We start from the raw sequence: 25,921 nt of genomic DNA, 5'->3' as shown, positions 1-25,921 counted from the left end.
GTTGGAGCTTGCAGTGAGCAGACATCGTGCCACTGCACTCCAGCCTTGGTGACAGAGCAAGACTCCATCTCAAAAAAATAAAAATAAAAATGAAAAAATTGAAAAAAATTAGTATTCTAAAAACTATATGAAATTTCTGGAAATCGAATATGTTGTCAGTCATAGTGTCATATGCCACAGAGGTAACTAGATTTCTATGTGAGCTGTGTCTTTACCACAATCAACCTAATAAAAACCTCATTAGATTTTTAACCATAGTCATTTTAAATCTTTGTCATTCCCAGACAGTTGCTTTGATTCTTCCTTGAAGTATTTATAATCAGCTACAGTCCAAAACTGCTTTTTCTTTGAGGAGATATATGGAAAAGACTCTGACAACGACTCTTGAATACAAGTTTCTGATAACTTCAAGATCATACCACTGGACTCTCTGAGAACTTTCAAAATTTTAATGAACAGTCTGATACGTTCATGAAATTCATGACAAAGAAGAAAAAAAACTTCAGTTTCATTGGACTAAATAATCAAAACGATAATGTTTTCATAATTTTTTATTTGAGAATGTGCTCCTTCTTTGAATGTTTTAATATCCACATTTGTGAACTTTCTCTTTTAAGCTATTTATACTTTACAGCTATTTGGTAAAGTATACTTTTGTAAACAAAAATGGAAACATTTGCTTTTGATCCGAATCTGAGTGCCCCAGAATTGGGAAACTATTCATCAGTATTCACATGCTTATGGTAATAAAGTTATTGGCACAAGTTCAGTAAGAATCTACTCTCTTTAAAACAGAACACATTTGAAAACATTGGTTATATTACTAAGGCTTTGACTGGGATGTTCTGTTTGAGAATGTACATAGAATAAACCCATAGGGAATGCAGGCAAAGTCTGAAGTTGGCCTTGGTTTGGCTTTCTGGTCTCAAGAGGTTTTTGAAAGTTTACTCTGAGAGTCTTCTAAAACTTCTAGCAAAGCAAAGTTTAAAAAGAGCCTCTGTGGTCCCTTGCTACGCTTGCTGCACTTAGGTAAAAAATCTAGGCAAGTTTGGTGAGACTCAACCTATTTTGCAAACAAATTCATCCTACTGGGATTATCCTTGGTAAAAATAGAGACCCCTATATAGAGACAAATTATTTTGAAAAGAAAAACTGTAGTACACCTGTTACCAAATTGAACCACTGTTCATTATCTTTGAGTATTTATAATCCATTGGTAGACTGGACTGGACCCTGAATTCTTTTATTTCTTCCAGTTCATTTTTCTCCAATGAAATCATTAAGAATGGGAACAGCTCTGTTCCTGAAGCCATATAAGCTAGAGGTGGACAACTCAATGTAAATTTCATGGGAAAACCCTCGTGTTTGAGGTGTGGGCCCTTCAGAGCTCACCAAATGTTCAACACCATAACTTAGAGACACTTAAACTGCAAACCACGACAGCAAGTTGATGACTTTACACTATGGACTGCTTTTCTCAAGATATCAGAACAAGACTATCAATCATGATGAGACTCTTACCTCTCTTAATTTGTCCTTGCTTATGCCTGTCTCCTTTGCTTTCCAGAATAATGCTGTACTTAGGATTTCACAAGAAGTAGCTTCTGAGAATAAGTTAACAGTGTCAGATATATCATGTCAAACACACTTTTTTTTAAAGATGGAGTTCCTCTCTTGTTGCCCACACTGGAGAGCAATGGTACAATCTTGGCTCACCATAACCTCCGCCCCCTGGGTTCAAGTGATTCTCCTGCTTCAGCCTCCCTAGTAGCTGGGATTATAGGCATGCGCCATGACACCAGGCTAATTGTGTATTTTTAGTAGAGATGGGGTTTCTACATGTTGGTCAGGCTGGTCTCGAACTCCTGACCTCAGCTGATCCACAGGCCTTGGCTTCCCAAAGTGCTGGGATTACAGGTGTGAGGCACCACACCTGGTCCACACATTTTTACATAACAAGAGACCCTTTAGCCCACCCAAAAACTGCCCTTAGCTGCATCTTTAACTCAACTCTTTCCTCAAATGTATGGAGTTTTTTTTTAGGCTACTACTTCTATACTTGCCTATTCTTCTCACTCCCTGTTTTAATTTAACATAGACATGCAATGCTAGAAAATAGAATTGCTCTCTACCTGCTAACAAGTGGAAGCCTGTGCAGTTTCTGACACTTCTTGTTGCACATGGATAAATACATCCGATATTATAGAGACTCAGTTGTAAAAATCAACAAATGTGTTGCCTGGTTAAAATGACTAGACTCTTCTGGCTTCTTCTTTGATCGATTCTATTGCAGTTGGTTTGCATCTTGCCTAAGGTGCCTATTCTAAACTCTTGATATTTTCATCCTGATAGTCATACTGGTAGTCTCCCTCATGTGGTGCAATCTACAAACATTTTTATTTGCATGCAAATATTTGTGTGCAGCCATCCTTCAAATATTAAATTGTTTCTCTTGGGCTGGAATTCAAAAACTCAAGGAAATGTGTGGTTTATGGGCCAGGTGCAGTGGCTGACATGTGTAAGCCCAGCACTTTAGGAGGAAAAGGCAGGCGGATCACAAGGTCAAGAGGTGGAGACCAGCTGCGTCAATATGGTGAAACCCTATCTCTACTAAAAATACAAAAATTATCCGGGTGTGGTGGCGCGCAACTGTAGTCCTGTAGGGAGACCCCCTGAAACCATTGCTATGGAATAAAAGATGAAATACTCCTGATTATTGTAAATACAAAATTGCATGCAGGATTGTGTAAAGACAATGCCAGGATGGGCTGCCAGAATGAGCCAACAGGGCATGATGTACTTCCCCCTGCTGAGAGCCTATAAACGGACGTGTAGTCAGGGAGATTTCACATCACCAAGATTCCTATTCCAGAAAAGCAGATGTTCATACCTCTGGGAATGGAATGCAACCTTGTGGAGAGCCTATTAATGGACACTTGAGGGGCGCCTGTTCATATGGATAAGATAGGGTTATAAACGCACTTATCTTACCACGGCTCTTCTAGGTCTCTTTAGGGTTTAGGCATACTCCCTTCTGAGAATTTTTTGGTTTAACCGGTTGTCTAGCTACACGTCCTGTTTCTATTGATTGTTTGCAACCAGCTTTTCCTGCAACTGTTACTGCTGATTAATAACTTGCTAATCATAGGATATAGATAGACTGTGTTTCTGTTTTACAGCTGTGTTAGAAATTGTTGAGGCCCACACTGTGTTGTAAATTCTTATCTTTGTATTCTGTACTTCTGCATACTGATGTTATGTTAAAGAATTACTTCATCCCCATGTGACCATCTCACCTCATAATCAAATGACCCTGAAGCCCTTACTAACCTACCCCTGCCCTCACTAAATTTAATAATAAATGCCGGTATATCCAGTGTATTGTTGGCATCACAGGACCAGAAGGCAATGACCCCCCTGGACCTAGCTTTCACTATCATGTGTGCGTGTTTTATTTCTCGACCAGCCAATCCACCTGGAAACAAAGAAAGAGACCTGTTGCATTGCGGGCTGCTGGCCAGATCCTGCAATTTATCCCAGCTACTTTAGATGCTGAGATGGGAGAATCACTTGAACCCAGAAGACAGAGGCTGCAGTGAGCTGAGATCGTGCTGCTGCAATGCAGCTTGTGCCACAGAGTGAGACTCCATTTAAAAAAAAGAAAAGGGGGGGGGGTGGCACCAACATGGCCAAATAGGAACAGCACCAGCCTCCAGATCCCAGCGTGAGCAACACAGAAGACGGGTGATTTCTGCATTTCCAGCACAGGTACCAGGTTCATCTCACTGGGGCATCTTGGACAGTGGGTGCAGGACAGTGGGTGCAGCCCAACAAATGAGAGTGGAAGCAGGGTGAGGCATCGCCTCACTTGGGAAGTACAAGGGGGAAGGGAATTCCCTTTCCTAGCCAAGGGAAACCATGACACACAGCACCTGGAAAATCAGGTCACTCCCATCCTAGTACTGTACTTTACCAAGGGTCTTAGCAAATGGCACATCAGGAGATCATATCCCGCACCTGGCTCGGAGGGTCCCATGTCCATGGAGGCTCCCTCATTGCTAGCACAGCAGTCTGAGATCTAACTGCAAGGCAGCATGAAGGCTGGGCGAGAGGCACCTGCCATTGCTGAGGTTTAAGTAGGTAAACAAAGTGACTGGGAAGCTTGAACTGGGTGGATGGAGCCCACTGCAGCTCAAGGAGGCCTGCCTGCCTCTATAGACTCCACCTCCAGGGACAGGGCATAGCCAAACAAAAGGCAGCAGAAACCTCTGCAGATGTAAATGTCCCTGTCTGACAGCTTTGAAGAGAGTAGTGGTTCTCCCAGCATGGAGTTTGGGATCTGAGAATGGACAGACTGCCTGCTCAAGTGGGTCCCTGACTCCTGAGTAGCCTAATTGGGAGACATCTCCACTAGGGGCAGACTGACACCCCACACCTCACATGGCCGGATACACCTCTGAGATGAAGCTTCCAGAGGAATGATCAGACAGTAACATTGGCTGTTCAGCAGTATTGACTCTACTGTAGCTTCCACTGCTGATACCCAGGCAAAAAGGGTCTGAAGTGGACCTCATGCAAATTCCAACAGACCTGTCGCTGAGGGTCCTGACTGTTAGAAGGGAAACTAACAAAAACAGAAAGGACATCCACACCAAAACCCCATCTGTATGTCACCATCATCAAAGACCAATGGTAGATAAAACCACAAAGATGGGGAAAAAACAATGCAGAAATGCTGAAAATCTAAAACTCGGAGCACCTCTCCCCCTCCAAAGGAACGCAGCTCCTTGCCAGCAATGGAACAAAGCTGGACAGAGGATGACTTTGACGAGCTGAGAGAAGGCTTAAGACAATCAAACTTCTCCAAGCTAAAGGAGGAAGTACAAACCCAGCGCAAAGAAACTAGAAACCTTGATAAAAGATTTGACGAACGGCTAACTAGAATAACCAATGTAGAGAAGTCCTTAAACAACCTGATAGAAGTGAAAACCATGAAACGAGAACTACGTGACAAATGCACAAGCTTCAGTAACCAACTCGATCAACTGGTAGAAAGGGTATCAGTTATTGAAGGTCAAATGAATGAAATGAAGTGAGGAGAGAAGTTTAGAGAAAAAAGAGTAAAAAGAAATGAACAAAGCCTCCAGAAAATTTGGGAGTATGTGAAAAGACCAAATCTACATCAGATTCCTGTACCTGAAGGTGACTAGTAAAATGGAACAAGTTGGAAAACACTCTGCCAGATATTATCCAGAAGAACTTCCCCAACCTAGCAAGGCAGACCAACATTCAAATTCAGGAAATACAGAGAATGCCACAAAGATACTCCTCGAGAAGAGCAACTCCAAGACACATAATTGTCAGATTCACCAAAGTTGAAATGAAGGAAAAAATGTTAAGGGCAGCCACAGAGAAAGCTCGGGTTACCCACAAAAGGAAGCCATCAGACTGACAGCGGATCTCTGGGCAGAAACTCTACAAGCCAGAAGAGAGTGGGGGCCAATATTCGACATTCTTAAAGAAAAGAATTTTCATCCCAAAATTTCTTATCCAACCAAACTAAGCTTCATAAGTGAAGGAGAAATAAAATCCTTTACAGACAAGCAAATGCTGAGAGATTTTGTCACCAATAGGCCTGCCCTACAAGAGCTCTGGAAGCCCTAAACTTGGAAAGGAACAACCAGTACCAGTCACTGCAAAAACATGCCAAAATGTAAAGACCATCGACGCTAGGAGGAAACTGCATCAACTAATGAGCAAAATAACCAGCTAACATCACAATGAAAGGATCAAATTCACACATAACAATATTAATCTTAAATGTTGATGGGCTATATGGTCCAATTAAAAGACACAGACTGGCAAATTGGATAAAGAGTTAAGACCCATCAGCGTGCTGTATCCAGAAGACCTAGCTCATGTGCAGAGACACACATATTTATAATCCCAAAGGATTATAAATCATGCTGCTACAAAGAGACATGCACACATATGGTTACTGCGGCACTATTCACTATAGCAAAGACTTGGAACCCACCCAAATGTCTATCGATGACAGACTGGATTAAGAAAATGTGGCACATATACACCATGGAATACTATGCAGCCATAAAAAAGAGCATGAGTTCTTGTCCTTTGTAGGGACATGGATGCAGTTGGAAACCATCATTCTCAGCAAACTATCGTAAGAATAGAAAACCAAATACCGCATGTTCTTACTCATAGGTGGGAATTGAACATTGAGATCACTTGGACACATGACGGCGAACATCATACACTGGGGTCTGTTGTGGGGTGTGTGCAGGGGAAGGAATAGCATTAGTAGATATACATAATGTAAATGAGGAGTTAACGGGTGCAGCACATCAACATGGCACATGTATACATATGTAACAAACCTGCACGTTGTGCACATGTACCCTAGAACATAAAATATAAAAAAAATTTTAAAAAGCCAAAGAAAATTAAAAAGAAAAGAAAAGACATGATGGAAGCCCAAAATTACGGTTATTGAGACTAATGATAATTCTTTAATTTTTCGTCATATTCTCACCTACGTGAGAGTACAGACACTCCAAAATAGAACCACACGTGCTACATGTTATACACTGCCACTGAAAATTTAAGGAAGCAGATAGCTCTCAAAACAGATCATATTTTTCTGTAAAAACAGATTCCAGTCTACCTGAGTGAGCATAATCAGGAAGTCCCCTCTGCTTTACCTTTTACCAAAAAACGTGACCAGAAGTACTCTGATGTTAACCAATCAATTTATTTCTATGGCTTTGTTTACTGATCCGCATTTGACAAAACCCACTGTTATGTTATTGTATTGCCCAGGGGGAGTCATCCCTGTATCTGTAGAGGGAGAGCTGTCCCAAATCATAAATGACAAATAAAAGCCAATTCCATATATAACTAAACTAGTTGTAATTCTGTCTTGTCACACATGTTCACAGCAAGCAATGGCCAGTGGAGTCTCTCAGGCTGTATCATTCTCACCCTGACCTTCCTGCCTCTGTCTTTCACTTACGAGGACCTTTATGATGACACTGGGCGCTACCCAGATAATCCAGAATAAGCTTTCCATCTGAAGATAATCAACTGCATCACCGTTGAACAGTGCATTTTCCAAGAAAATAAATGCATGTGTTCCAAGTGTTAGGATGTGGATTTTTTTTTTTTTTTTTGAAACAGAGTTTCACTCATGTTGCCCCAGCTGGAGTGCAGTGGGGTGATCTCAGCTCACTGTAACCTCCACCTCCCAGGTTCAAATGATTCTCCTGCCTCAGCCTCCCAAGTAGCTGGGATTACAGGTGCCCGCCACCATGCCCAGCTAATTTTTGCATTTTTAGTAGAAACAGGGTTTCACCATGTTGGCAAGGTTGGTCTCGAATTCCTGACCTCGTGATTTGCCCATCTCATCTTCCCAAAGTGCTGGGATTACAGGCGTGAGCCACCGCACCCTGTCCGGTTGTGAACATTTTTAAGAGGCCATTATTCTGTCTCATACAGGTCACTTTCATAAACATTACCCACAACAAAAATACGTTTTGCCTTCCTTCCATGTCTCACTTTTCTGTCTGCACAAACCACAGTGAAACATACTAGCTCTGCTATGAAGTGGCTGGAGGACCCTAGGCCACTTGTTTGACCTCCCTCAGCCTCTTTCCTCATCTGCAGTGTAAGGCTGACTCTTACTGCATCAGAAAATGACAGGGGAAGAGTAAATTAACATGTGTAAGACATTAGTCACAGAGCCTGGTACCTGATGAGCCCTCGGTAAACATTCCTTTCAGTCCTTTCCTTTCACCATCCTATTTTTCTTGCCCTCATTCATCTTTTCCTTCAACTCCTTTCTCTTCAGTAACTTTCTCAGTCTAACCTGCCAATTAAAGAAGCCACACTACCCATTCTCTCATGACTCTGATGGTGTCTTCTTGTGATAGAGTCTGCTATGCACTAAAGGCAATGAGTATTATTTTTATGGAGAGGTCTGATTGCAACAAGAAATCCTTTTTATGTTCGCACAAAATGTATACACGATTTCTCTTAACTTACGCATACCAGTCTCAATTCAACCTGTTATTTCATACATGCACTTTATTAGTTTATTCTTCAGTCTTTCTCCTTACACCTTAAAAATTAGCATAGTACAAAAACAAAAATAATTGTCTGGGCCGGAAGAGGGTATTCCTTTAGCAAGATGAATGTTTTCTTTTTCAAGATGAATGCTATCTGCAAGGCAGCCCTGAAGCCCATTTCTGGGTTTGGCTTACATCAAAGCCAGTCAACTCTAGGACACAGTCTTAGATTCCCAGGAGATAATGATTGTCACGGAAGCCACACCCACTCTGAGCATTCCTACTGTTGGGTAAAGGAATGTTTAGGGAAAGTTGTGTATGAGTTACTCCTCCTAAATTCTTCTACTCCTGGAAGTTAAGCTTCCCCACTAACCAGCTTTATCTCCAGCTGGCCTGCCTGGACCCTCACTGGAAAGTATCTCTACACTCTAGATGGCCAGGGTGGCACTTTTGCCTATTCCCATAATTATAATAGCTCACACACTGATGCAGCACTCACTATGCACCAGGCACTATCCTAAGAGCTTTTCATGTAGCTACAGTCCTGACAAAAAAAATTCTAAGAGCCACCATCTCCATTTTTACAGATTAAAACAAAACAAAACAAAACAAAAACAAAACTATGGCAGAGGAGTATGTGCCCACTGTCACCTAACTCCATAATTTAACCTCATCCTCCACTTCATTTGGTAAGAGGGCTTTCTAAAATTTACAAGGTCTCCTGAATGACACCCACCTTCAAAAATGATTTTTGTCCCATTTACTTTCAGGATTTGACAGCCAGCATTTTGTTTTCTGTCTCATCCTTCACTTATGTACCTTTTCCCTAACACTACACTCACAACTGCACAGCCCTGCATAAAAGCTAGCTTTTAGAAACCTCAATCTTTTTTGGAAAAAAGAATGGCCAGGTTCCAAGTCTCACAAAAGGTCATTTTTTATTCTATTGCCAACTATTTGCATGGCCATTCTCTGGACATCAACAAGTGCAGTAGAAACAGAAAATGTAAAAAGAAGAAAGTAGGAGGAGGGTGAGTTTCTAGATAGACACACAGGGAAAAGATTCCAAATCCAGAAGAATTCATAAAATACACCCAGAGAATGTGGCTTTGAACGATGACAGCTCCACTTGCCACGTTCTATGGCTGTTGACCTCTTACTTTCTTCTCAACCTGCCCTTCCTGGTCTTGCTTTCTTAGACCAATACAAACAACCTGGGAGCTGGGGCCAGATCAGAGCACACAGCACTGAGTGGTAATGTTGGGAAAGGCAGAAATGGAAGAAGAGTGTTTGACTCATGAAGACCTGACTCACCTAGGTACACATCAAGTAGGCAGGCAACAGATTACTGAAGGGCTGTCCAGGACTCATGGTTTTTATCCAGAATGACTGACTGAGGCAAAGGTCTTGAACAATCGAGTTTTATTGAGCCAGAGCTTGATGCTGCACCCTGGGAAAACATGAGTTTCAAAAAACCTCAGTGGCTTGTGTTCTCTCTGAAGAGGTTTCAGGAGGCTTAGTATTTATACATTTGATTAAAAGAGAGAAGGCAGGTAGGAAGAGATGGAGTGGCCAGGAAAACAACTGATCTAATATTGTCTTTCTTCTGTGCCTCAGAAAACAAATATTATCAGAATGAGAGTTAAAATATTTGAGTTTTAGGAGCTAGAGTTTGATTGTTCACCTAAAGTTACAATCAGCATGTCTTTCTTTTACAAAGAAATATACATCTTGAAAGGGTTGAAGCCAAGAAAAAACAGTTTGTTCGGGCAATCATCCGGAGATGCCTGAGATCTTTGGCTTTCGTGTTTACCCCGTTCTTTTTCTTCTTCTTCTTTCTTCTTTGTTCTTCTTCCTTCTTTTCCCTATTCTCCCTCTTCTCCTCCTTCTCCTCCTTCCCCTCCTTCCCCTCCTTCCCCTTCCCCTCCCTCCCCCTCCTCCTCCTCCTCCTTTCTTCTTCTTCTTCTTCTTCTTCTTCTTCTTCTTCTTCTTCTTCTTCCTCTTCCTCTTCTTCCTCCTCCTCCTCCTCTTCCTCTTCTTCCTCCTCCTCCTCCTCTTCCTCTTCTTCCTCCTCCTCCTCCTCTTCTTCTTCTTCTTCTTCTTCTTCTTCTTCTTCTTCTTCTTCTTCTTCTTCTTCTTCTTCTTCTTCTTCTTCCTCCTCCTCCTCCTCCTCCTCCTCCTCCTCCTCCTTTCTTCTTTCTTCTTTCTTCCTTCTTCCTTCTTTCTTTTTTCCTTCTTCTTCTTCCTCCTCCTCCTCTTCTTCTTCCTTCTTTCTTCCTTCTTCCTTCTTTCTTCTTTCTTCTTTTTTCCTTCTTCTTCCTCCTCCTCCTCCTCCTCCTCTTCTTCTTCTCCTTCTCCTTCTCCTTCTTTTTTAAGAGACACAATCTTGCTCTGTTGCCTAGAGTGTACTCACTGCAGCCTTGAACTCCTGGACTGAAGCGGTCTTCCCACCTTAGCCTCCAAAGTGTCTGAGACTATAGGCATGCACCACTGCACCTGGCTAATTTGATTTATTTTGTTTTGTAAAGATGTGGTCTCCCTTTGTTGCTTAGGCTGGTCTTAAACTCCTGGTTTCAAGTGGTCCTCCTGCCTTGGACTCTCAGGCTGGGATTACAGGCCTGTGACAGCACACCTGGCCCCACAATTCTTCAAAAGCTCTCAGAGAAAGCATTGTAGAAGACCCCTGTGGCTGTATGTTTCATCTGATCCTACATGACTAGGAAGGCTCATTCTTAAGAATTCATGTCCCATGGAAAAGGGGATGAAAACAAATCAGAAAAGCGCAAAGGGAAGTCACAGTAACAAAGGGACAGTATAGTCTTGGAACCGTATTCAAGTCACACAACTGCTGCTTCAATTAGAGTAATTTGTTTGGCAAACATCGCTCTAACCCTTTCAGTTGTATGTTGGCTCCCCTGTAATGTCTGGAGCAGTCTATAGACTAGGTTTTCTAGAGTTTCTGAAGCATCTTCCAATTGCAATGGCAATCTGACACAATTCTCTGAATTGCAGTCTGAATCCAGTGTTCATGTGTACCTTTTGTGTAGTCTACTCATCAACAGGCATAAAGGTTGTTTATGTATAAGTTGCTATGGTTTCTCCAGAAGTTTACAAAAGTCATCCAGTTTCAGCTTGCAACGTTTAATCTACACATCTGACAAAAGGCTAATATCCAGAAACTACAAGAAACTTAAACACATTTACAAGAAGAAAGCAACCCCATCAAAAAGTGGGCAAAGCACATGAACAGACACTTCTCAAAATAAGACATTTATGTGACCAACAAACATATGAATAAAAGCTCATCATCACTGGTCATTAGAGACATGCAAATCAAAACACAAAAGACACCATCTCACACCAGTTGGAGTGGTGATCATTGAAAGGTCAGGAAACAACAGATGCTGGAGAGGATGTGGAGAAATAGGAATGCTTTTACACTGTTGGTGGGAGTGTAAATTAGTTCAACCATTGTGGAAGACAGTGTGGCGATTCCTCAGGGATCTAGAACAAGAAATACCATTTGACCCAGTAATCCCATTACTGGTTGTATACCCAAAGGGTTATAGATCATTCTACTATAAAGACACATGCACACATATGTTTATTGCAGCACCATTCACAATAGCAAAAACTTGGAACCAACCCAAATGCCTATCAATGAGAGACTGAATAAAGAAAATGTGGTCCATATACACCATGGAATTTGATGCAGCCAAAACAAAGGATGAGTTCATGTCCTTTGCAGGGACATGGATGTAGCTGGAAACCATCATTCTCAGCAAACTAACACAGGAACAGAAAAACGAACACTGCATGTTCTCACTCATAAGTGGGAGTTGAACAATGAGAACACATGGACACAGGGAGGGGAAATCATACACTGGGGCCTGTTGAGGGGTGGGAGGCTAGGGGAGGGACAGCATTAGAAGAAATACCTAATGTAGCTGATGTGTTAGTGTGTGCAGCAAAGCACCATGGCACATGTATACCTATGTAACAAACCTGCAGGTTCTGCACATGTATCCCAGAACTTAAAAGCGTAATTTTAAAAAAGATACAGATATTAAAAGCAGAGTTTTAATTTATAATATACAAAATGGAAGAAAAATGGAAGAAAATTCTGAAACCATTAGTTTTGAAACTTGTAGCCAGGAAAAAATTTAGGATTAAGTCCAAATTGTAGGTAAATAAGAAAATTCAAAAAATAAATGAACACATCTAAAATTTAATAACTGTTGTTCTGTTGTTTTCTTCTGAAAAATAATCTTCCCCCTCCTGTTTCCCATTTTTATGAAATAGAAATCATATGGGACTAATGTATTTCCAAAGTAAGTTTTAGTCTTATACCTGGATTGTTTACATAAAGTGCAGCAAGAATGTAGATTCAAAGCCTCTATGAATACATATATGTTTTATATATATATATGTATACAGATGTTATATATATATTATATGTATAAATATAAGAATATATATATATTCTTTTTGTAAAATGGCACTAAAATATATTAGCAAATCTGTACAAGTCTGCAGTAGCCTCAATTCTTGTTTCTTCAGAAGAAAGGATTCAACTAAGGGTCATAAGGCAGAAGAAGAGACTAAGGCAAGTTTTACAGCAGAAGTAAAAGTTTATTTAAAAGCCTTAGAGCAGAAATTAAGGAAAGTAAAGTACACATAAAACATGCCCAAACCGGTGATGAAATTTCATGTGTATGGTTTGACCTTTGACTTAGGCTTTTCTATGTTGGCATAATTCTGGGGTCTGCATCTCTTGTCCCCTGATTCTTCCTTTAAAGTGGGCTATCTGCATGTGCAGTGGCCCACCAGCACTTAAGAAGGGAGCCTGTGTAGTAAATTTCCTGGAGTACAACTGGAAAACATAGACCAAAATAAAAGCCATGTATGTCTATAAAATCGGTCTCCTTATAAAATTCTGTTACAAATTTCTATCATTATTGTGTTACCTTGGCATCTATTTTTAATCTTCTTTGAACACATCCAAATTCCTTCTCTCTCTCTCTCTCTCTCTCTCTCTCTCTCTCTCTCTCTGCTTTAAGATGTAAATTTACTACCTACTTTCTCTAAAACTCAGCAAGGGCTTCCTCAGATAAATGTTACCTTTTTCTATTTACAAAACCACAATTTAAATTCAACTTTTTTTAAATAATGAGTTTTATGGGTTTCATGCATAAAGTTTTAAAATCAAAAATCTAAAGTATTGCTGTCTCCCTCTATCTTTATGTGTACATGCTATGTTCTATGTGGTATCACATATATGTATATGTCTGTACCTATGTTTATATATTGTTTTTACATGTTACAAATTAATGTAAAATGAAATGAGTACTCATCAATTAAGTGAATAATCCCATATGCTTTTCAAAACATGTGATATTAGTAACCTTCAATGACGGAAGAACACCTCAAATGGGCATGCATACCTATCTGCAGCCTCCTTAAAAGAAATTATCAGCCAAGAATTTTATATCCAGCAAAACTAAAGTTCTTAAATAAAGGAAAGATAACAGTCTTTTTCAGACAAACAAACGCTGAGAGAATTTGCCACTACCAAGCCAGCACTACAATAACTGCTCAAACAAACTCCAAATCTGGAAACAAATCCTGGAAAGACATCAACACAGAACCTCTTTAAGCATGAATCTCACAGGACCTATACAACAAAAACACAATAAATAAATGAAAAAAAACCAAGGTATTCAGGCGACAAATAGCAGGATGAATGGAACAGTACCTCACATCTCAATACTAACATTGAATGCAAGTGGTCTAAATTCTCCACTTAAAAGATACAGAATTGCAGAATTGATAATAATGCACCAAGCAAGTATCTGCTGCCCTCGAGAGACTCTCATAACCATAAAGGGTCATATAAACTTAAGGTAAAAGTGTAGATAAAGATACCCCATGCAAATGGCCACAAAAGTGAGCAGGAGTAACTATTCTTATATCAGAAAAAACTAACTTTAAGGCAACAGCAGTTAAAAAAGACAAAGAGGGACATTATATAACAATAAAAGGACTGGTCCAACAGAAAAATATTACAATCCTAAATACATATGCACCTAACACTGGATCTCCCAAATTTATATAACTATTACTATTAGAACTAGGAAATGAAATAGAGAGTAACACAATAATAGTGAGGGACTTCAGTACTCCACTGACAGCACTAGACAGGTCATCAAGACAGAAAGTCAAGAAAGAGACAAGGGATTTAAACTATGCCCTAGAGCAAAGAGACTTAAGAAATATTTACAGAATATTCTACCCAACAACCCAGAATATACATTCTATTCATCAGCACATGGAACTTTCTTCAAGATAGGCCATAGAATAGGCCACAAAACAAGTCTCAAAAAGTTTAAGAAAATTGAAATTATAGGAAGTAATCTCTCAGACAACAGTAGAATTAAACTGGAAATCAACTCCAAAAGGAACCTTCAAAACCATGCAAACACATGGAAATTAAATAACTTGCTTCTGATTGATCACTCGGTCAAATGTGAAATAAAGATGGAAATTAAAAAACTCTTTGAACTGAACAGTAGTGACACATCCTATCAAAACCTCTGGCATTCTGCCAAGAGTGTGCTAAAAGTTCATAGCTTTAAATGCCTACATCAAAAAGACTGAAAGAGCACAAATAGACAGTCTAATGTTACATTTCTAGAAATTCAAGAAACAAGAAGACACCAAAGCCAAACCCAGCAGAAGAAAGAAAATAACCAAGATCAGAGCAGAACTAAATGAAGTTGAAACAAAATAATAAAAACTATAAATAAAATGTAAAGTTTTATTTTTGGAAAAATAAATAAAATTGATAGACCATTGGCAAGATTAACCAAGAAAAGAAGAGAGATGAACCAAATAAGCTCATTTGGAAATGAAATGGGAGCTATCACCACCAATGCCACAGAAATACAAAAGATCATTCAAAAGTAGTATGAACACATTTATGTGCATAAACTAGAAAACCTAGAGGGGATGAATAAATTCCTGGAAATGTAAAACCCTCCCAGATTAAATCATGAAGAATTCGAAACCCTGAACAGGCCAACAAAAAGCAACAAGATGGAAAATATAATTTAAAAATTAACAACAAAACAAATTCCAGGACCAGACAGATTCACAGCTGAATTCTACCAGACATTCAAAGAAGAGTTGGTACCAATTCATTTGACACCATTCCACATGCTAGAAAAAGATGGAATTCTCCCTATATCATTCTATGAAGCCAGTATCACCCTAATACCAAACCCAGAAAAGGACATAACAAAGAAAACTACAGACCAAAATCCCTGATGCACACAGATGCAGAAATTCTTAACAAAAGACTAGCTAACTGAATCAGAAATATAACCAACCATGATCAAGTAGGTTTCACAATAGGGATGCAGGAATGCTTCCACATACATGAGTCAATAAATGTGGTACACCACATAAACAGGATTTAAAAATCTCATGATCCTCTCAGTAGATGCTGAAAAGGTACTCGACAACATCCAACATCGTTTTATGATTAGAACGCTCAGCAAAATTGGCACACAAACCCATAGTCAACATAATACTGAATGAGAAAAAGTTGAAAGCATCCTCTATCAGCAGGGGATCAAAACAAGGATGGCCACTCTCACCACTTTTATTCAACAGAGTACTGAAAGTCCTAGCCAAATCCATCAAACAAGGGAAATAAATAAAGGGCATCCAAATTGGTAAAGAGGAAATAAAACTGTCGCTGTGTGCTGATGATATAATCATATACCTAGAAGACCCTAAGGACTCCTCCAAAAAGCTGTTAGAACAGATAAATGAATTCAGCAAAGTTTCAGTATACAAAATTAATGTGCAGAAATCAGAATCTGCTACACACCAAGGGTGACCAAGCAGAGAATCAAATCAAGAACTGAACCCCTTTTATGACAGCAGTTTTAAAGAAATAATAACTCAGAATATATCTAAACAAAGAGGTGAAAGACCTTAAGCTACAAAACACTGCTCAAAGAAATCATAGATGATGCAAAAAATGAAAATTCACCCCATGCTCATGGATGAAAAGAATCATTATTGTGAAAATGACCACACTGACAAAAGCAATCTACAAATTCAATGCAATTCCCATTAAAATGCCACCATCATTCTTCACAGAACTAGAAAAAACAATTCTAAAATTCATATGGAACCAAACAAGAGCCAACATACCCAAAGTGAGACTAAGCAAAAAGAACAAATCTGGTGGTGTCACATCACCTGACTTCAAACAATTCTCTAAGTCCAGAGTCACCAAATAGCATGGTACTGGTATAAAAATAGGCACATAGATCAATGGAACAGAATACATATCCCAGAAATAAACCTAAATACTTATAGCCAACTTATCTTTGACAAAGCAAACCAAAACATAAAATGGGTAAAGGACACCTTATTCAACAAATGGTGCTGAAATAATTGACAAACCGAAAGTAGGAGAATAAAACTAGATCCCCATCTTTCAACTTATACAAAAATGAACTCCAGATGAATCAAGGACTTAAATCTAAGACCTGAAACTATAAAAATTCTAGAAGATGATATTGGAAAAATCCTTCTGGACATTGGCTTAGACGAAAAGTTTATGACCAAGAACCCAAAAGCAAATGCAACAAAAGTAAAAATGAACAGGTGAGAATTAAACTAAAGAGCTTCTGCACAGCAAAGCAACAGTCAGCAGACTAAATACATAATCCACAGAGTGAAAGAAAATCTTCACAATCTATACATCTGAAAGATAACCAATATCCAGAATCTACAAGAAACTCAAACAAATTAGCAAACAAACAATCCCATGAAAAAGTGGGCTAAGTACGTGAATAAACAATTCTCAAAAGAAGATATACAAATGGCTAACAAACATATGAAAAAATGCTTAATATCACTAACAATCAGGGAAATGCAAATGAAAACCACAATGTGATACCACCTTACTCCTGCAAGAATGTTCATAATCAAAAAATGAAAAAATAATAGTTGTTGGACAGGCACAGTGGCTTACACCTGTAATCCAAGGTGGCCAAGATGGGCAGATCATTTAAGGTCAGGAGTTTGACACCAGCATGTACAACATGCGGAAACGTGGTGAAACCCTGTCTCTACTAAAAATACAAAAAAATTACCTGGGTGAGGTGGCACATGCCTGTAATCTCAGCTACTCCAGAGGCTGAGGCAGAAGAACAGCTTGAACCTGGGAGGCAGAAGTTACAGTGAGCCAAGTTCGTGCCACTGCACTCCAACCTGGGTGAAAGAGCAAGACTCCATCCATCTCAAAAATAAATAAATAAAAATAATAGATGTTGATGTGGAAGCGGTGAAAAGGAAACACGTCTACACCGCTGGTGAGAATGTAAACTATAAATGAGTGGATTAAGAAATTGTGGTATATATATATGATTGAATACTACTCAGCCATTAAAGGAATGAATTAATGGCATTCACAGCAACCTGGAAGAAACTGGAGACTATTATTCTAAGTGAAGTAATTCAGGAATGGAAAACCAAACACTGAATACTCTCACTCATAAGTGGGAGCTAAGCCCAGAGATTGGTTGTTTAAAAATGCTTTGAAGGAAAACGGTTATTTTGCAGTGGAGGAACTTTAACCCAGTGATCAAAGTTAAAGTCTCCAGTAGTCAGAGATGACGACATCTTAGGGCATTCTAATATAATGGATGGAGAAGGTGCAGCATCATCCCTGTGGTATTCTTCTACAAACTGTATAACCTGAGTTTAATCGTGAGAAAATATTAGAAAAGTCCAAAATGAGGGTCATGCTACAAAATAATTAAGATCTTAAAGGTAAATCCTAACTTTCCCAGGTAAAGGAGACTGAGAGAACAGTACAATGAAGAGCAATATGTGATACTAGATTGGACCCTGGTCCAGAAAAACGACATTAGTCAGAACATAGAGGGGATTTGGATAAGGTCTCTACAGGTATTCATTTTACAGTGTTAATAATCATTAATTGATTTTGATTATTAGGTGCATATCTATAATGTTACTATTTAAGGAAGTTGAATGAAAAGCATATGAGGACTTTGCCTATTTTTGGAACATTTTAGAAAACTTGAAATTATTTCAAAATTAAACATGAAAAGAAAAGAAATATAGATCTTTTAAATATTTCTATTAAGTGTCCAAAGTCGAAGATCATTTCCCAACTTCTCTTGCCTAGTGCTGGTCACAGTAATCTTCCCGGAAATGCTGTTTGTCATGTTTGTGACCTTCTCAAAGCTTTCCAGTGACTTCTTTTATCTGTGGGATGAAGTTCCCATTATGTAGGCTGCCATTCAGTGTCCTCATAGCATGGCCCTAATCTCCCTTTTTTTTTTTGGATCTGTGTTGAAAGACCTGACCAACATTTTACTTTCTTATGGCCAAACTTGTTCTAATTTTTTCATGCTTGTTTGATGCCCTTCCCTGTCTTCTCAACTGTGGGACTTCAGTTAAGGTGGTGGAAAATATTTTAGAAGAAAAATTATAAAGATAGTTATAGGAAATAGTCACAAACCTTCTTGGAACCTGGGAGTTCGCATAGCTTCTGTAAAAGGTTTGGCTGAAGGCAGCTGAATTATCTTGAAAGCTTAGGGCATAGATACACAGGAATGTGTGTGGAAATGGAAAACCAAACACTGAATATTCTCACTCATAAGTGGGAGCTAAGCTACGAGGATGCAAAGGCATAAGAATGATAAAATAGACTTGGGGAAAAGGTTGTGAAGGGGGTGAGGGATAAAAGACTACAAATTCAGTTCAGTGTCTACTGCTCTGGTGATGGGTGCACCAAAATCTCACAAATCACCACTAGAGAATTTATGTAATTAAACACCAAATCCCCAAAATCCTATGGAAAGAAAATATTTAAAATAAAACAAAACAATAAAAAATTTAAAAACATAGTTACTAAAAAATTCTTAGAAAATGTAAAAAAAATAAAAAAAATAAAAAAAATAAAAAAAATAAAAAAAGTTCCTGAAGGTCATATACCAGAAACTCTATTATGTTGCCTCTTAATGTGTATATTTGAGCCCACTTCCTCAACTTCTGATTACTTATCAGGAAGCTGCTGATCACCTGTTTCAGGTGTTTTCTATCTATTGTGAGCCTGTATCTCCCTGTACCTAACTGCAACCAATATTACTTTAGAATTAACAACCACTTGACTTGACCATCACCTGGTGACGAACACTTGACATTTCTAGTGTGTGGAGGTGGAAGGATCTCTCCTGCCCTGCTCATGTCTGACCAGCTACTTACTGCAACACTTTCAGATTTTCTTTTTTTTTTTTTTTAAGATGGAGTCTCGCTCTCTCACCCAGGCTGGAATGTAGCAGCGCAATCTCAACTCACTGCAACCTCTTCCTCCCGGATTCACACCATTCTCCTGCCTCAGTCTCCCCTGTAGCTGGGACTACAGGCGCGCGCCACTATGTCCGGCTAATTTTTTGTATTTTTAACAGAGACGGGGTTTCACTGTGTTAACCAGGATGGTCTCGATCTCCAGACCTAGTGATCTGCCCGCCTCGGCCTCCCCAAGTGCTGGGATTACAGGCATGAGCCACTGCGCCCGGCCTCAGATTTCTTATTATCAGATTTTAGGTAGGACAAACAGCTGATATTTCTGGCTTTTCATTTTTTTTTTTTAACCAAAAGTATTAGTTCCCAAATGAAACTAATAAACCTTAACCAAGATTACGGCTTAGCGAAGCATCTATGAGGCATCTCCAAAGATGTGAAGGAGCACCTCAAAAACTCAAAAATCACACAAATATCAAAACAAATAAGGCTGGTTCCTTCATCTGAAATTAAATCCAGGATACAGCAGTAAAAGCATAAAATTTTTAACTGTTTGATGATGATAAGGTAAAGTGGATTTTATTCTTATTTTCTCATAGGTTCTAAGGCAAGCAGTTTGAGTTTACAAAAAAATTAACTTTGTTTTAGGTCAGATTTTTGCTCTGTAATTTAGTTAAAAGAAAATTTAAGGCTAGCCATAACACTATTAGGTAGGTATCTTTCTTTGAAATTGAATCCTCTGATCAACCGTTTGGAACAAGAGAGCTCTAAAATATTTTTTAACTTAGAAGTCCCAATGTAAAGAATCCATCTTCTGGCCATGGACAATTAGAATTTCCAGTGGTGTATTGATTCTAAGTGACTCAATCCAACAGCCTCTTTGGTGAAAAACCAACCCCAATGATCTTTTCCCCCACCCCAACAGAATAAAATATGTACTCTCAGGAACAGGCTTAGGAAAGCAAAAGACTGGTGTTGCCACAGCCCTATCCAAGCAAAAAGACTTGGGATGACCAAAGTCCAAGATGGATGGGATTTCTTATGACAAGCCCTCCTGGGAGCTTAACACATTTGGAAAACAAAAGAAAAAATAAAAAACCTCAGGTTCTCAGCCACGTTAAGGCTGGTCACCTAATGTGACTCAAAAATGATTCCTCCCCCTGATGGTGGAGACCAAGAGTGAGTGCTCCGACTTGGTCACAAATCAAGTCCTCAAGGACATATGACCACTAGAGCGTAATTGACATTACCGACCTCCCGAGTAGAGAGCAATCATACACCTGCAGATAATCAAAGGTTGTTCTTAAGACCACCTGAGTAAACTCCTCTACAATTCTTTGTATCTATACCTTTTAAGAGAATTCAGCTGCCTTCAGCCAAATGTTTTACTGAAGCTATGCAACCTCCCTGGCCTTCCAAGAAGGTTTGTGACTATTTCTTATAACTATCTTTATAATTTTTCCTCTAAAATCATTTCCACCACCCTGACTGAACTACTACATCTCCCTGTTTTCTGTTTCTTGTGTCTCTCTCAAAACAAAACAAAACAAAAGAAAACAAAAAGATTTCTCTCCACTTGTTCCCAAAGCTCTATGTCTAGCTTACCTTCTTTCGGGAACCATGGGTTAAGTGATACAATTTGCATTAGGTCCCTTAATTAAGCCTGCAAAACTGAGGCTCCAGTGGCTTGAAGTAGCTGTTTGAATACTTTTAGATACTGCTCCTGTTGTGCTGATAACTGTTGTCCCGTGATAAAAGCCTACCCTGAACAATTTCCTCGAAATTGGAGATTCCAAGTGGGCACCATGACCTACTGACTTACTGACTTATCGACTTACTGGCTTACCAAGCGCACAGTCTTCTCCTTAGTTTTCAGAGATTCTGTCACAATTATTTGCAGGTATACCTCAGACCTGGGTACCAACATGCCAGGTCCTCACATGGGGCACCAACTGTCTGGGTCCAACCGGCAGACCCTGACCCAGCAATGGATGAACAAATACACTCAGACACTCATATCCAGTGAAAGAGCAGGCTAGGTGGCCAAGTAACTCACGGATACCTAGAAGGGCCAGTTAAAGAGTTAACAGCAGCAGCCCTGATCTGCCAGTGAAATTCGCATTTATTTAGTACAGATTAAATAACAAAGGTCTTGAGTAAACACCACTAGAAGGTAATTGACATTGCTGACCTCCCCAAGAGTAGTTCCCCCAGCATAAGACTAATGTTGGCTTTAGGACCGCCGGAGTAAACAAGTTATTTAGATAAACTCCTCTACATTCTTGTGTATCTATGCCCTAAGCTTTTAAGATAATTCAGCTACCTTCAGCCAAACCTTTTACTTGAAGCTATGCAAACCCCCAGGTTCCAAGGTTTGTGACTGTTTCCTATAACTATCTTTATAATTTTTCTCCAAAAATATTTCCCACCACCTTGACTGAAGTCCCACAGTTGAGAAGACAGGGAAGAGCATCAAACAAGCAAGAAAAAATTAGAACAATTTTGACCATAAGAAAGTAAAATGTTGGTCAGGTCTTTCAACACAGATCCAAATAAAAGGGAGATTAGGGCCATGCTATGAGGACACTGAATGGCAGCCTACGTAATGGGAACTTCATCCCACAGATAAGAGAAGTCATTGGAAAGCTTTGAAAAGGTCACAAACATGACAAACAGCATTTCCAGGAAGATTACTGTGACCAGCACTAGGCAAGAGAAGTTGGGAAATGATCTTCAACTTTGGACACTTAATAGAAATATCTAAAAGATCTATATTTCTTTTCTTTCCTTTTCATGTTTAATTTTGAAATAATTTCAGACTTTCTAAAATGTTCCAAAAATAGGCAAAGTCCTCATATGCTTTTCATTCAACTTCCCCAAATATTTACATTATAGATATGCACCTAATAATCAAAATCAATAAATGATTATTAATACTGTAAAATGAAAGCCTGTAGAGACCTTATCCAAATCCCCTCTATGTTCTGACTAATGTCCTTTTTCTGGACCAGGATCCAATCTAGTATCACGTATTGCTCTTCATTGTACTGTTCCCTCAGTCTTCTTTAGTCTGGGAAAGTTAGGATTTACCTTTAAGAGCTTCACAATTTTGAAGAGTATTGGTTACTTATTTGGTAGCAGACCCTCATTTTGGACTTTTCTAATATTTTCTCATGATTAAACTCAGGTTATACAGTTTGTAGAAGAATACCACAGGGATGATGCTGCACCTTCTCCATCCATTATATTAGAATGCCCTAAGATGTCGTCATCTCTGACTACTGGAGACATTAACTTTGATTATTGGGTTAAAGTTCCTCCACTGCAAAATGACCCTTTTCCTTCAAAGCATTTTTAAACAAGCAGTCTCTGGGCTACACCACACATTAGCCAAATCAGATAGGCTTGAGGGATGGTACAGGCATTGGTAGGGTTTAAATGCTCTACACGTGACTGTAATCAATATCTGGAAATGGAAACATATGGCTTAGACAGTGAAGATTAGAGTCCTGAAAATCAGCTAGGAGACCATTCCTAAGGCTTCTCTTAAAAAAAAAAATCTAATTCTAAACAAAAGCAAATAGATGTGGATTTTGGTATTGACATATGGTAGAGAAATTGAGGAAAAATAGCAATCACCTGATGGGGAAAGAGATGCGTAAGCAGACTGCAGTCCGATTAAAAAAAGAAAAGGCAGAATCAGGTGTGGTGACACTTGCTTGTAATTCCAGTATTTTGGGAGTGAAAGTGGGCAGATCACTTGGGCCCAGAAGTTTGAGAAAAGCCTGGGATTTCACCAGCCTGGGTGAAACCCCATCTCTCCAGAAACAAACACAAAAAATTAGCTAGGCATGGGGGCACGTGCCTGTGATTCCAGCTACTCAGGAGGCTGAGGCAGGAGGATCGCTTGAGCTCACAAGGTTGAGATTGCAGTCAATTATGATCTCGCCACTGCACTTCAGCCTGGGTATGAGAGTGAGACAATCGCTCTTTAAATTAAAAACAAAAAAACAACAGTAAAAATAATGTTCTAAGGTGAGATCTAGTACAAAAACTGCATCTTATTCTGTGATGTTTGGATGCTATAATTAAAATAGAACATGGAGGTGTTTCCATATGAATAGCTGACAGATTCTATACTTTTTATGCAGCTGCTTCATATTCTATTGTGTAGATACAACGTAATCTGTTGAATTAGCATCGTGCTGGTGAAAGTCTAGGTTGTTCCCAACATTTTGCTGTTAAACAAACAATACAGTGAATAACTCTGATTAGGTGTCATTTTTCATGACTGGTAGTGTGATAAATTTTTCCCAGTAAAGTTTGGGAGGCAAAAATATGTATTTTGAAAATTTTGACATGCATTAAGAAATTTTACTCTCCAAGGTTTGTACATATTTTTATGTTCCAAGAAAAGTAGGGGAGGGTAATATCACCTCAGCTGGTGTCACACTGAAGTCCTGAGTGACAGGACCTTTAGGGACACAGGCACACGGCCATATCCCTGGTGCTCACACAGGGCAGGGGCATCTGGATCCTGGGAAGCTCCAGGAAAGGTGAGGATCCCCTCTAGAGGACACCCTACTAAGGATCAGAAAGGGGCTAAGGTATTCAAGAGATTACAGCAGGTCTTAAACTATGGGAAAGTTCCAGTGGAGGGCATTAAGGTTCAAGGAGCAAGCTGAGGTGAGAAAGTGGGAGAGGCTGAAGGAAGGAGAAGGTAAAAAGCTCTAGGGAAGCTAGGGAAGGCACATGAGGGCTCTCCACTCCTCCTCAGCATTGAACTTTGTAAGGGTCATGGTGGTGGGGCTCTGTGAGCTCTAGAATGTTCAGCACTATCTGGGGAGTCTACCCACTCAAGGCCAGCAGGACTCCCTCCCCCAGCTCTGACAACCAGCAATTCTCCAGACTTTCCCAAATGCTTTCCCCAACGTAAAATTTCCCCCTGGCAGAAGCATTAATCTACACTAATCTATAAAAGCAAATCACCACTAAAATCCATCACCTCTTGGTAGAAGATTTACAAGTGTGAGGGGGTAAAATGGAGGTCTTCAATATCTACTGAAATGACTTTTACTTAATCAGCAATTTGATGTCCCAGAAGGCATGTTTAGAGGTGATGCCACATGGCTGCCTGTACCTCACAGCAGAAAGGGTGTGGGTTTTCCAAGCGTTTTAACCGTGAACTGGAAATGTCTGTAATTGTGAAAGGGAATGACACCCACTGGGTTACATTAAAAAATTGATCTAGGGAAGCCTGTAGATATTGGGAGAAAAAAATACACAACATAAACCCAAACCCCATTCTGATTCTCTCACCATCTTAGGGCCATCTTGTCTATCTATGAATGGTAGCATAGAGATTTTTGTATATTTTCAATATTGCATACTGTTGGATCATTTTTAAAATAGGAATAAATCCCAAACTGGATGAGGTAACTGGACACTGCTGGAGTCTCACTTTTGCCCAAGAGAGCTGACAACATCCTGCTCCCCCTGGCCTGGACACTGTCTGATTCAGGGGCCTAAATGCTCTCTTATTATGGAGAAAGAAGATGTTTTGAACATTCTCATCATTCACCCATTCACCTCTCACACCTGTTGACCTCTCAAACCTCTTCCCTACTCCTGAATTTCATTCTCAATTTACTGAGCTCCATTTCTGTCCCTCATCCATTCCAACATGTGGTGGGTCCCGGTGGTGGCTTCTGCCCATGGTTTTGTAAAAAACAAAAAACAAAACAAAAAACAAACAAACAAACAGAAACAATGAAGAAGACTTTCAAAATTGCTTTGCCTGAATCCTCCTTAAACTGACCTCTACCTGCAGCACCATGATCATACCAGCAGAATTTGGACACTTTTTCTGGTAATCAGATGCTTTCCATCTCTCATTAGGAAATGTGACTCTCTCCACCCTGCATAAAGATTTCCCAGTAGAAATCAACACAGAGATACTGCCTGTGTGTTCCCGAAGGAAATGGATTCTATAAGAACATGTGAAAGCTGCAATTATAGAAAAGACCATGTAAAACATACATTATGTAGATGATTCTCACCTTTCCTTTAAGAGATATATTGTAAAACATGACATTAATAGTTATTCTAGAAGAATAAAGCATGCATACTGTTTTCTTAAATTAATTTTAATAAGGTGGTTCCTCCCACATGCCCAGGCTGGGACTCTGAACAAAATTCTCCATCTTCAGGGGCAATGCCTGAGAGGATGACATGGACTTAGGCCTGATATGCAACCATTTCTGTCCACCCTGCCCCTGCTGCAGGACAGTACCAGCCCAGGGCCTAAATCTCCTGCTGAAGAGCTGAGAGAGAAAATGGAATATCCAAAGCCTCTTACCTTTCTCCAGTCCGCTTGAATGGGTACCAATGTAGTCCATTTGCCCCTGAGGACACCCACCTGCTGGTCTTTGGCTTTTAAGAGTCAGACCTCCCTAGCTTCTCTGGGTCCCAGCTGCTTTCACTCT

General features: G+C 39.6%; 1 long non-coding RNA gene across 1 annotated transcript in view; it reads right to left on the bottom strand.

The window, feature by feature from the left end:
- Window positions 1–25,921, bottom strand: part of LOC107128290 (uncharacterized) — a 90,821-nt gene extending 64,900 nt beyond the window's left edge. Inside the window, exon 1 of the long non-coding RNA XR_001487262.4 lies at window positions 25,795–25,921. This is a non-coding gene — a long non-coding RNA (uncharacterized lncRNA). The remainder of the gene's footprint in view (window positions 1–25,794) is intronic.

This window comes from Macaca fascicularis, chromosome 19 (genome assembly GCF_037993035.2).
Source record: "Macaca fascicularis isolate 582-1 chromosome 19, T2T-MFA8v1.1".
Classification (NCBI taxonomy): Eukaryota; Metazoa; Chordata; class Mammalia; order Primates; family Cercopithecidae; genus Macaca; species Macaca fascicularis.
Note: the sequence above shows the minus strand (reverse complement) of the source record. Positions and strands in the feature narration are given on the sequence as shown.